At 48.7% G+C, this 12,611-nt stretch overlaps 1 protein-coding gene across 2 annotated transcripts in view; it reads left to right on the top strand.

Moving 5' to 3' along the window:
* DNAH6 (dynein axonemal heavy chain 6) overlaps positions 1 to 12,611 on the top strand; it is a 2,458,578-nt gene that overhangs the window by 2,090,458 nt on the left and 355,509 nt on the right. The gene's annotated exons all lie outside the window — the stretch shown is intronic.

Here is a 12,611-nt window from a genome sequence, read left to right on the forward strand (position 1 = left end):
TTTTTGTCTCTATTTTTCATCGAGTCTTCGACTCCTGGTGCAGTTAGGATGCCCGGTTTTAAGTCCTGCGAGGACTGTCACCATATGATGTCGGTGACGGACCCACACCGAGTGTGTCTTTTCTGCCTGGGGCGCGACCACAACCCCAAGTCGTGCCCCGACTACCGGGCCATGGCGTCGAAGTCTTTGCGGGAGAAGTCCCGAAAGCTGCTGGAGGTCCAGCAGTCAACTCCGCGCTGTTCGAGGTCCCGATCCTGAGGGAGGTCGAGGAACCGTGCGCAGTGTCATCACCATCGGTCTTTGGGATCAAAGACTTCGCACTCGGGGTCAGGTAAGGCGAAGCACAAGAAGTTGAAAAAACGTCATTGTTCTCAGACTTCCCCACGTCGGTCGCGCGACGCGGCTGAGGGTGTAGGTGGTGCCTCCCCGTGGCTCCAGCGGAGCTTATGGTGTCGTCCCCAGCCTACACGCCCTTCCCGGATACGTCTGCGGCTCTGGCCCAAATACAGGAATTCCTGTCGGCGATGGCATGCCTCTTTGGGCCGTCGGGTCCCGCTGGTGCGCCTTCGGGCCCCGCAGTCCCGACTGGGGGTCCTCGCCTTTCATCGCCGGTGGCTCCGGCCCGATGTCACTGTTGGCTCTGGCCTCAGCGCCGCAGGACACCCCTAGATCCAGGCCTGGATCCCGGTCGACGCTGGTTGACCTTATAACACCTCCACTGACGTCAACCCCACCGGCACCACTTCCCATGTCGCCTGCTCCTCGTTACGACGTCGACCCCGGTTTCATCTCCGAAGTGGACGCAGCGTCGGGCCAGTGTTGATCATTGCCGTTCTTAACGTTGCTCGGGGATTTCTATCCTCACGAAGGAGAGGACTGGGAGGGGTCTGTGGACCCTCTCGTGGCTGATTGCGAGTATGAACAGGACTGGGCAGAGGAGTTGGGGGAAACCAGTTGTCTTGATTCCTCATCAGACCTTGGCATGCTGTCTCCTCCTACCGTTGCTAGTTATGCTGTGGTGTTGCGTAGGGCGACCAAGGCCCTACACCTCGTGCTCACTACTGTGGCTGTCAGGACTAACCTCCTGACTGAAGTGCTTCAGCCAGCAGCTACTTCTGCGGAGCCGCTGTTCCCCTTCAATGAGGCACTTTCTGACATTCTTTTGGGCTCCTGGTCCAGGCCCACTCAGGGGCGTCTGTGGATAGGAACGTGGCGCGACTCCATAGCCCGGCTCCGGATGACCCCACTTTCCTCTCCCAATACCCCACCCCGAGAGCTTGGTTGTCAAAGCCTCCGCTTCCCCAACCGCCTTCCCTTCCGCACCATCAGATAGGGAATCCAAGAAACTGGAACAGTTCGGAAAGAAGATTTTTCCTCTACCAGTTCTCTGCTGCGGTCCGTGAACACCGCATGCCACTCTCTGTGGGATACAGTGGCACAAGTGCTGCCTCCGTGTCTGGAGGAGGCCCGGACAGCTCTCTCCCAGTCTGTTGCAGGGGGAGAGACGCATATAAGTTCATGATTCGTTGTGGCCTAGACACCGCCGACTTACTGGGCAGATCGATTGCAACGACGGTGGCGAGCCGACGTCACGCATGGTTGAGGACAACTGGATTTTCAGGGAATGTCCAAAGCACACTTATGGACATGCCTTCTGATGGCCGTCGCCTCTTCAGCGACAAAGCAGACAGCGTGTTGGAGCGGTTTAAGGAGTCATGGGCTACGGCCAAGTCCTTGGGAATCTCTGCAGTCAACCCTCCTCCGCCTTCTGCTTTTCACTTCTTTCGTGGCACCGGAAGGGGTGCCCCGCAGCATTTGCAACAGAGCCTCAAGCCTGCGCAGCAGCAATCACAGTGCGTACACGGGTTCTGCCGTGGCGGACCAAGGGGCCAGCGGGCGGGTCAATCCACCTCCACCCCGGCCACCTCTGCCTCCAAACCTTCCTAGTCCGATCTTTCAGGCCCCTCAAATGCCAGTGGGCGGCAGGCTTTGACATCACCTCCCCCACTGGCGCACCATCACTTTGGACAGGTGGGTTTTAGAGATAGTCTGAAAGGGCTACTCCCTCCCCTTCGAGACTACCCCTCCAGCCGTGCCACCTCAGTAGCACCGCATGTCGGGGTATCACTTGGTGCTTCTTCAGCAGGAAGTTGCAGCCCTCTTGGCCAAGGGGGCCATAGAGCGCGTTCCGACGCCAGAATTAGGCCGTGGTTGTTATTACCACTAGTTTCTGGTGCCAAAGAAGGACAAGGGCCTGCGTCCTATCTTGGACCTCCGGAATGTCAATCGCTTCCTCCGTAAAGAGAAGTTCAAGATGCTCACTTTGGCTCAGGTCTTGTCTGCTCTCGATCCACAAGACTGGATGGTAGCGCTGGACTTGCAGGATGCTTACTTCCACATCCCAGTCCTGCGGGCCCACCGGCATTACCTGCGGTTCACGGTAGGCCGAGCACTTTCAGTTCACCATGCTCTCTTTTGGCCTTACCAGCGCCCCTCGGGTGTTCACAAAAGTGATGGCAGTGGTCGCAGCTCATCTGCGCAGATCAGGGGTGTCAGTCTTCCCCATATCTCGACGACTGTTTGTTGAAGGCGGGCTTGCCCCAGACAGTCGTCTCCCACCTCCAGACAACGGCTGACCTCCTGTATTTGCTGGGGTTCTCCATCAAGTGCCGAAGTCGCACCTGCTGATTCCCTCTCAGAAGCTCCCCTTCATCTGAGCTGTCTGGACATGGCGCGGTTTCGGGTCTATCCTCCCGAACAGCGAGTCCGGGTTATTCGGGCTCTGATTCTTATCTTTCAGCCCTTGTCCAGGGTTTCGGTCAGGGTGACCTTGAGGCTGCTGGGCCTCATGGCCTCCTGCATCCTACTGATCGATCATGCCAGATGGACATGCGGGCTCTGCAGTGGGACCTAAAGTTCCAGTGGGCGCAGCATCGGGGGAACCTGTCCGATCACGTCTTGATCTCGAAGGGCACTGCATGACAGTTGCAGTGGTGGCTCACGAACTGGCATTGGGTCGACAGCAGAGCCCTATACCTTCCCCAACCCGAGTTTACAGTGGTGACAGATGCGTCCCTCCTGGGAGAGGTGGAGATCAGAGGCCTCTGGCGGAGTCCAAGCTCCATATCAACCTTCTGGAGCTTCGGGCGATACGACTTGCACTGAAGGCATTCCTTCCCTCTGTCAAGGGGAGAGTAGTGCAGGTGTTCACAGACAACACCACCGCCATGTGGAACTGCAACAAACAAGGCAGGTGGGATTGTGGACTCTCTGTCAGGAGGCTCAACATCTGTGGACATGGCTAGAACATCAGGGCGTTTTCCTGGTGGTTCAACACCTGGCAGGTTCTCTAAACTCCAGGGCGGACAAACTCAGCCGCAGGTGCATGATGGATCACAAATAGCGTCTTCACTTGGAGGTGGTGCAAGGTCTCAGCAGTGGGGAGAGCCTTGGTTAGATCTATGTGATAAAATTTCCAAGGCGGCACTCGCTTGGCGACGCTTTTCGTCGCAAGTAGAGTTGCTGTCTGTTGTAGGCCTTTTCGCCTATACCACTTCTGCCCAGAGTGCTTAAGAAGATCAGGCGCAACTGGGCCCAAGTCATCCTTGTGGCTCCAGACTGGGATCGAAGAGTATGGTGTCCCGATGTTGCCGATGCCACTAACCTGAAGTCCAGCGAGGCTCAATCCACGGGAGCGACGATAAGTTCCCCACTCTCCCCAAATCAAAGCACGTTAGTGAGCACCAAACCAGCCTCAACACACATACATTGATTCTGAGAGATGTGGGGACTTAGAACTCTGGTGATATCCTTTCTAAATCCCCCAGCCGGTTTTATCAGTAAGGCTTGTGAATCAGGAAACAACGACAACCTATAAAGAAAAGAACATATCCTTGAGCAAAGGCGTTCTATCCGTGATATGATCTAACAATACAGCTATTCACAATAATTCAATGTGTTTGCTCTTTAAAAACTAAACCATGCTCACCGGCTGGACATCTCTGGAAACCAATTTGAAGAAGACAAAATACGGTGGGCGTTTCTCCACTGTAGATAAGCTTGAAGGGCAGCAGGCTCCAAAAAATGCGTGCACAAATAAAAGAACAGGAAGGGTAGATAAGAAAGTGATATGAGGCTGTTTCAACCCCTCAATACTACTTGGAGGCTGCAGGGAATATGCTAAATACCTGCACCACAAAGAACACAGGAATCAAGCTAAAAGCTCATCAGCTCATTACCAAATAATGCTACAATGTATCTCCAAGGAGACTCGTACAACCCACTCGAGAATAAAACTCAACCAAAGCTCTACCGCGTCTTAATAATCAGAGCGCGATACTTTCAAAACACAAATGCGGTGTACCATAAACACCGCCTTCAAGAACAGCGGTTACTGGAAATGAAAATCTCATCCATCAGGACTTCGCATACCAGAAACCCTTACCTCCGATACCGCTGAATGGGGGAATTCCAACGTGTCACGGGCTGGGTTTCAAAATATCTCACGGGGAAGGAAAGCCCGGGTCTTTAGAAGGCAATAGTACTAACAGTAGCTAGACACCGGGGGGGGGGGGGGTGTGACACACGAACTCGTACCTTCCAAAAAGCAACTGCTTACGAATTCGGATAGCGTTGACACAAACCAGAACAACAGCACAAACCAGCAGCAGGATGCGGGAAGCAGGTAGACTGGAAAGGAATTCACAAGGAAATGTAATCGGGAGCAGAAGAAGTCAGAGAGGCAGGGAAGCACGGGAACTCGAAAGGAAACAAAAGCCAAGCAATGGCCTTTCCAGCTGAGGTGGTTTTGAAGCTGAGGGAGCGTCAATGAACTCCTCCCCCCTGATAAGAGGCCAGGGATCGTCTCAAAAGTAGGCGACATTTCTAAAGAGCAAAACACCTACACTGATCTCACGCTACAGGGAAGCAGACAGGAGGCTTGAGGTCTAACACCCGAGCTACTCAGTATGAGCATTGATCCTCCGATCAGACTGCCTCTTTGGGAGGATCTTCTGTCGCAGCAGCAGGGTACGGTCCTCCACCCGAACCTGTCCAGCCTCCACCTCTTTGCGTGGAGATTGAGCGGCGGCAGTTGATTCCTTTTGACTCCACTAATGTGGTATACGCCTGCAGGTGGAACAAATTTGTGGCATTGTGCACAGCAAAGGCTGTGGATCCCCTTTCTGCCCCTCTTTCAGAAGTCCTTTTGTTCCTTCTTTCTTTGGCTGGCAGGGCTCTGCTCTGGGCACTGTCATGGGCTACCTTTCGGCTATTTCGGCCTTTCTCAGGCTCCCTGATCAGCCCTCTCTTTTCAAATCCCCTATTGTAAATAGATTTCTTAAAGGCATTACACACCTTTTTCATCCTATTCCTTTCGTGATGCCGCAGTGGAACTTGAATCTGGTTCTTACGTACTTGATGTGTGCTCCCTTTGAGCCCCTTCACAACTGTCCTCTTCGTCTCTTGACCTTGAAGACTGCTTTTCTGGTGGCCATCACCTCTGCTAGGAGAGTGAGTGAGCTCCAGGCTCTTTCTTGTAAGCCTCCATCCAGACAAGGTTGTGCTCGGGCCCCGTCCTTCCTTTTTGCCAAAAGTTGTTACGGCCTTTCACATTGGGCAGACTATTACCTTGCCCACCTTCTTTCGGCCTCCGCATCCTTCCAGAGAGGAAGAGAGGCTCCACCGTCTGGACCCAAAACATGAGCTCTCCTTTTATCACAACCGCACACACCAGTTCCGGGTGGATGACCAACTCTATGTTGGCTACTTTTGCTCCAAGAAAGGTCGGGCGGTACACAAGGGGACTATCTACCGCTGGGTCGTCTTGAGTATCAAAGCCTGTTACTCGTTGGCTAAAAAAGAACCTCAGGTGGGACTGCATGCTCATTCCACTAGAGCTACTGCAGCCACTACTGCATTGGGACGTGGTGTCCCCCTGCAAGACATCTGTCAAGCAGCCACGTGGGCCTCACTGCACACGTTTACTAAGCATTATTGCCTGGACAGCCAAGTCCAGAGAGGCGGCTTCTTTGTCCGTTCTGTTCTCTGGGACTTCCTGGTGTTATCTTGGCTCGCAAACCCACCACTGGGGTTGATATTGCTGGGGTATCTATTCTAATGTAAGGAATCTATCACTATGTGTTTCTTTCAGATGAACAAGTAACTTACCTACGGTAACGATATATCTGTAGGAAAAATTTGTAGTGATAGATTCCTTACCGCCCCAACATCCTCTCCATTCTGCGAACTGATTTCTAGGGTTAAGGTCATCCCTTTCAGGGCCCTAGTTTCAATGCACCAGTGGTCAGTATCTTGCATGGCTCTGCGTTCCTGACGCGGAAAGTCGTGTACAGAACTGACGTCAACGCACGTGGGTGGCGTCTAAGTAGCGCCCGCGATATCATCTCAGCGACCACGACGCCAACGACGGATGCGGAGCCGCACGACGCGCAGGGGTACTGCTGATGAAAACCTTCCAGATCCAGGCTGACGCCTGGGTGTAAATCTAAGGTAAGAAATCTATCACTACTAATGTTTCTTACAGATATATCATTACCGAAGGTAAGTAACTTTTTCTTTTCCTCCAATACTTCGTCCTTCACCTCTTTGGGAATTGAACATAGTACTCTCACGTCTCATGGCATCTCGTTTTGAACCCATTCACAAAGCCTCATTATAATACCTTTCTTGGAAGGCTGCTTTCATAGTTGCTATCACGTCAACATGTAGGGTTAGTAAGATTCAAGCTTTATGTTCTCATGAACCATAAACAGTATTGTATAGCAGTAAGGTGGTAATGAGGACTCATCCAAATTCTTACCCAAATTTGTTTTGGATTTTCACATTAATCAGTCCATTACTTTGCCTACTTTCTTTCAGCACCCTTCCACTCCAGCAGATAGAATTCTCCACACTTTAGATGTTAGATAGGTCCTAAAAGTGCATCTAGATAAAACAAAAGACATATGCAAGTCTAATCAATTGTTTTTGAACTATGGCCCTATGGGTACAGGTTTAGCCATGTCCTAAAAAATCTATATCCGGGTGGATAGTTTCTTGTAGCCTGGTATGCTACCAGAAATCAAATAAAGTTTTGTCTGGTAGGTCAAAAGCTCATTCCATGAGAGCAAAAGCAGATACAGCTGCTATGATGAGGAATATTCCTATTGTTGAAATCTGAAAAGTATCTACATGGAAATCGGTTCACACTTTTACCAGACACTATTGTTTGGACTCAGATGCTAGAAGAGATGCTCAAGTAGAACAGGATTCCCTGAGGAATCCCTTTGCTTAGCTTTCTCTATGGATCGCTTCCAACGCACTTTGTAGGGATGGGCTTACTATTCTTTTCAGTGCTTATGATTATCAATTGAGATCCCCTGAGAGAGAAGAAATGGTATCTTACCTGTAATCCTAGTTCTCTCTGAGGGGAATCTCCGTTGAAATCCTAAGCAACCCACCATCCTACCCTGTGGAAAAGACAGAAACAATTGATAAAAGGTCTGTTTCCTTAAGTAATATTACTATCTGATAAAGAAATCTAGCCGCAGATTCTTTAACTTTTGAATTCTCCCCATGCGTCAGACTGGATCTGGAAATTTTTCAGCAGTACCTCCGCTAGTGGAGCCATATAAGTCCTCTCCGGCGCACGGACATCAGTTTCGACAGCTTTTGTCAGTGGAAAGGAGTGTGCTTTTTCTCAGTGTCTTTGGGCTTTAAGCCTTGAGGAACCTGTACTCGACAGATGTCAGTTACACACCCACATACCGTTTGTATGTGGTGTTTGGGGGAACACCACGGCTCCAAGGATTGTGGCTCCTGCCGGAGACTAAAGCCAAAGGCGCTCAAGGAACATCATATGAAGTTGCTGGCGGCATGTCTGTCGCGGTCCACTGAGACATTGCGGCCTTGTTCTTCTACTTCTCCTGCAGAGGTCAGTTTGTGAGTTTGTTCTAGGAGCTGGAGGCGTTCTCCAGTTCGTCGTACATCAGAAACGTCCAAGGGTAAGCGCAGGTGTTTGAAGTTGCGGCACCCCTGACTTTGTCGCATGGAGTCTGTCTCCCACGGCTCCTCCCGCTTTCTGGTTGAGAGGACCGTTCACGACTCCCAGGTATCTCCCCATCTTTCCGGTATCCGGGGCATTGATGACCCAGATGAGGGAGTATTATAACTCTCTACACCATATCTTTGGCCCTCCACCTGGAGTGCCCCCATGCTCCATGGCGGTGAGTGGAACCACGCCGGTTCTTCATGGCGATGGGGCCATTGGAGTCTTTAGTTCGGCACTGGTCGGCCGACTCCACTACGGCACTGGTGCACAGCCCTTCGGGGGCTCCACCTTCGGCGTTGTTCTCAATCAGCCTAGTTTGACATTGACGGCGATAATCGAAGTCTCCCCTCCTCCCACTATCGAAGTCGAATCGTCGCCTTTTCGATGTCGACCGTAGTCTGGTGCGGAGTCAGTAGAGCAAACTGAGGAGAATGTGGCATTGCCACTTCCTTTTCAGGGTGAGACTTCGGAGAGTCACATTTTAACACTTCATGTTGGGAGTTCTGGGCTCTTACTGACCATTTCTGACGTTATTCCATCGCAAATAGAGGAGAGTTGGATATCTGCTCTTGATGAGGCTAGTGGGCTGAAGTCCTCTCCAACCTTGGGGTTACTTATTCCTCCAAGTCTCACCACCGAGACAAGTGCCTCCTTCACAGATGTGTTGAGGAGAGTAGCAGCAGTTTTAGATTTGTCTCTGCCTACAGTGGAGAAGTAAATCGCCTGCTGATTGATGTCCTTTACCAAGGACAGCCAGGAGAAAAGCCTGTTTTTCCAAACAGTGAGGCCCTGTTTGACATATTATTAGGAACATAAGCCAAGCCTCAATCAGGGGTCTCGGTGGACCACGCTTTATTTTGAAGGCACCTACCTGTTCCAGAAGATCCAGTTTGTCTCCTCAGGCATCCTACCACTCGTAGCCTGGTGGTTCAGGCTGCTGCAGCCTCACAGGATGTGGATTTTGCACCCAAAACTCCATTAAATGAGAATATAGGAGTCAAGATGCATGTCGTAGACACCTTTCCGCTTCTGCTAGTTCCCCATTAGGATCCATCAACACGTCTTGTGTTCTTGGATGGTTTTCCTGCACTTCGTGGGATACCTTGCAGGCCATGTTGCCATCGCTTCCCGATAACCTTCGTTCTGCTGTTGGAATCCTTATTGGAGATGGACAACAGGCAGCTAAGCTGATAATCAGATGTGGCATGGATACTACTGATTCAGTAGGTAAGGTAATGGCATCCTCAGTGGCTCTCCGGTTTCGAGCATGTTTAAGAGATTCTGTTTTTTCAGAGGCTGTACAGGCGACTTTAGTCGATATGCCTTTTGATGACGCCCATTTTTTGGGGGGCTCAAGCAGCTTTGAGATGCTTCTGAGATAGGAAGTGATGCAGAGTCTTATTTACTCTTTTTCTGTTATATGTACATTGATTTTGACTATTGATTTGAGTTGTATAGATGATACTGGATTCTTTCTTTCTCAAACAGCCTGACTCGGTTTGGGCATTCACATGTCCCTTTTTTTTTAATTACATCTGGTTGGTGCTTCTGTGGAGTGCAGATGTCCTTGTTTTAATACTGTCTTTAACAGTTTAAGTGGTCTGAGAATACCTGAGATATAATTTCACTTTTCTCTCTTCTCCTATGATAATGGGCTGAATGCCCAAGAGGTCATTTATATGTGATGCGCCTTCCGGTTAGGAAGGTTACTTTTTCACATGCTTCTTTTTAAGCAGTTTGGTGATGCTGTTATGCATTACTGTTCCTAGTAGTATTTCTTATAGAGAAATATTACTTGCACCAATTGTGAGAGCTTGTATACAGAGCGTATACTTGTTGTTTGTGAATGCTCTGATTTTCTAAATCAGGGTATTTTGGTGTCTGGTTTATCTAACGCAGTCTTGTTTGCTACATTAGCCGAGTACACTTTTCATTGAAATTAGGTGGTCCATGGATAGGTTTTTGCATTGGATGATATTTAGGTTATGATTCCCTGTGGGGAGGTTATGCCAGCTTTGATATATGTTGATTTCACTTACCTGCACATAGGAATTTGTTCCTTGGCAGTGTGTTCCTCTTTGCTGGAGGCGTTACATCTGGCAAGCTCAGGGTGTCTGATATTTATTGTTCTGAATACTTACAATCTTTATTTCCTTCATTTCTGAAGGTGGTGTTTATTATTATGTTCACGTTTGGAACGTGGTTGTCACGTGAGCTCTGCTTTTGAGATTACCTGAGATGCAATGTTTGAATAGTTACCTTAAGTTGTTTACGGCCATGCTTTACATGGTTGGAAAGATTTTATCGGAAGAGTAGGCTTGCTTTCTGATTCTTTTTCACATTAGGAACATCCTGGACTTTTTCATATTTTTTGGCATTGGTGCCATTAATAGTCATAAGTTTCATGTCTGGAGGTTGAATGTTTGCTTCTCCCTGAGGACAATTCCATTTCTCTTAGACGTGTTATTTTCTGTACCTTTCAGCCTTTTTAAGGGATCATAGTGTGAGGTTATGATCTGGTGCTTTATTGTTCTTGGATAACTGAAATATGCCTATAGGGGTCTATGTCTGCCTTATGGTCATATTAGATTTTGGCTCACTTGTCTTTAGGGAATAAATACGATTGTCTGACTGTTCTCAGATGTCTTCTGACAGGGTATTGTCCTGTTTTAATTGAGGTTTTGGTTTTCCGTGCCTGCTGGATTATTTCCGATTCACATTGTTTGTCCTCATTGCCATGGTTTTTATAAGGAGCCATGCTCTTTTTCATCTAATTCCTTCGTATGTCTGGTCTGTGGTTACTTTCGACCAGCTAGTTCTCTTCGGGAACCCTCCGAGTGGGTGTAGCCATAGAATTTAATTCAAAAGTTAAGGAATCTGCAGCTAGATGTCTCTATCAGATGTCAAGTTACTTACCTTCGTTAACGTATTATCTGGGAGAGACACAGTCTAGCCGCAGATTCTTTAACACCCTGCCCATCCTCCCTGCTCTGTGAACGACCAATAGTGTAAGGGCCATACCCTTTTCAGTACTTGTTTTATATACCAGTGATCACTGTTTCACGTAATTGTCTGATTCAATGGACCATTTGGTCTTACTTCTTAAGTCTTGACTTGGCATTGCCATACCTTTCATTTCCAGTTGCTTCATCACACTATTGGGTCTTTCCTTATGGACCTTGCCTGGTTATTGTCATACCATTTTTTTTTTTTTAGTGTCTTTAAAGATATTTTGATCTTTTCTGGCACCCTGTTTCCACAGCCAGTTTCTATAGTGGCTCCGCATTGTGGCGGGGATGTATTCACAGAAGAAACTGACGTCCGTGCTCCGAAGGGGTGTTATATGGCTCCACTGATGCCACACCCGGAGTCAACGTCATCACGAAGCAGTATGATGCCGTCTCCTGGCATGCAGAGTTACTGCTGAAAGACTTCTCGATCTAGTCTGACACATGGGGAGAATTAAATAAAATGAAGGAATCTGCGGCTAGACCAGATAATACGTTACTGAATGTAAGTAACTTGGGGCCAGATATAGGAAGTCAATTTGCACCCGCAAACGCTGAAATTCGCGGAATTTCAGCATTTGCGATCGCAAATTAGCAGTGTGCAATGTAGCACACAATGAGCCCATCGCAAAATAAGGAATCGCATAATTTGCGATTCCCTATTTCGCGATTGCATTTAAGGAATCGCAAATTGCTATTCCTTAAATGCAATTTAAGTAGCAGAAATGAAAGTGCAATTTAGCCTTAAGGAATCGCTAATTACCACCAACTTCGGTAACACTTTTTCTGGTGGATACAGTATCTGCCTGTGGATTCCTCACTGGCCCACCCGCCTCCCCGTTGTCCACCTTTGTATACCTTAAAGGATGTCTTGTTTGACATGTTGTTTTACATTGTATCTTCTTTCAGTCTGATGCACTTATAGGAAATGCTTATGTTCTTTAGCTTTCCTTTTGTATATGTACTATGTATATTTGATCAAATGTTGTTTACTGTGTATACTTGGCATCTGTCGTTGGTCCACCTGTTTGCCTCGGAGGCACGGAAAAAATGAGTGGAACTGACGTCATCACGCCGACGTGGCTCTCTTATGGCTCCGGTGACGTCATACGGAGTCGCGAGCGGAGCCGAAGTATTATGACGTCCACGTCGGCGTAGAGAGCTGGGGAAAAAAGTTCAGTGGAATGCTGGCGCAGGGGATATTCACAAGGTGAGGAATCCACAGGCAGATACTGTATCCACCAGAAAAAGCGTTACCGAAGGTAAGTAACTTGTTCTTCAGTGGAAATTTTCCTACGAGAGAACTAGATTTACAGGTAAGAAAAGATTCCTTCGGATGGATACTGTGTTCCCTCCAGAGATTTGTTATTGCTCGCTTATTTCGTCTCAGAGAGCTTCTTAGGCTGTTTGTTGCTGGAACAATGTGGGAAATGTAGGAGTTGGATGAGATGGCATCATTTATACGCTAGTGTGTTATCAATGTGACATCCCGGAAAATATGTGGCACTTCGCTGCAACTTGATAGCATGAAAAAAGCCTGTAGGTTTTCAGTA

The sequence above is a fragment of the Triturus cristatus genome, chromosome 2_1 (genome assembly GCF_964204655.1).
Source record: "Triturus cristatus chromosome 2_1, aTriCri1.1, whole genome shotgun sequence".
In the NCBI taxonomy this organism is placed as follows: Eukaryota; Metazoa; Chordata; class Amphibia; order Caudata; family Salamandridae; genus Triturus; species Triturus cristatus.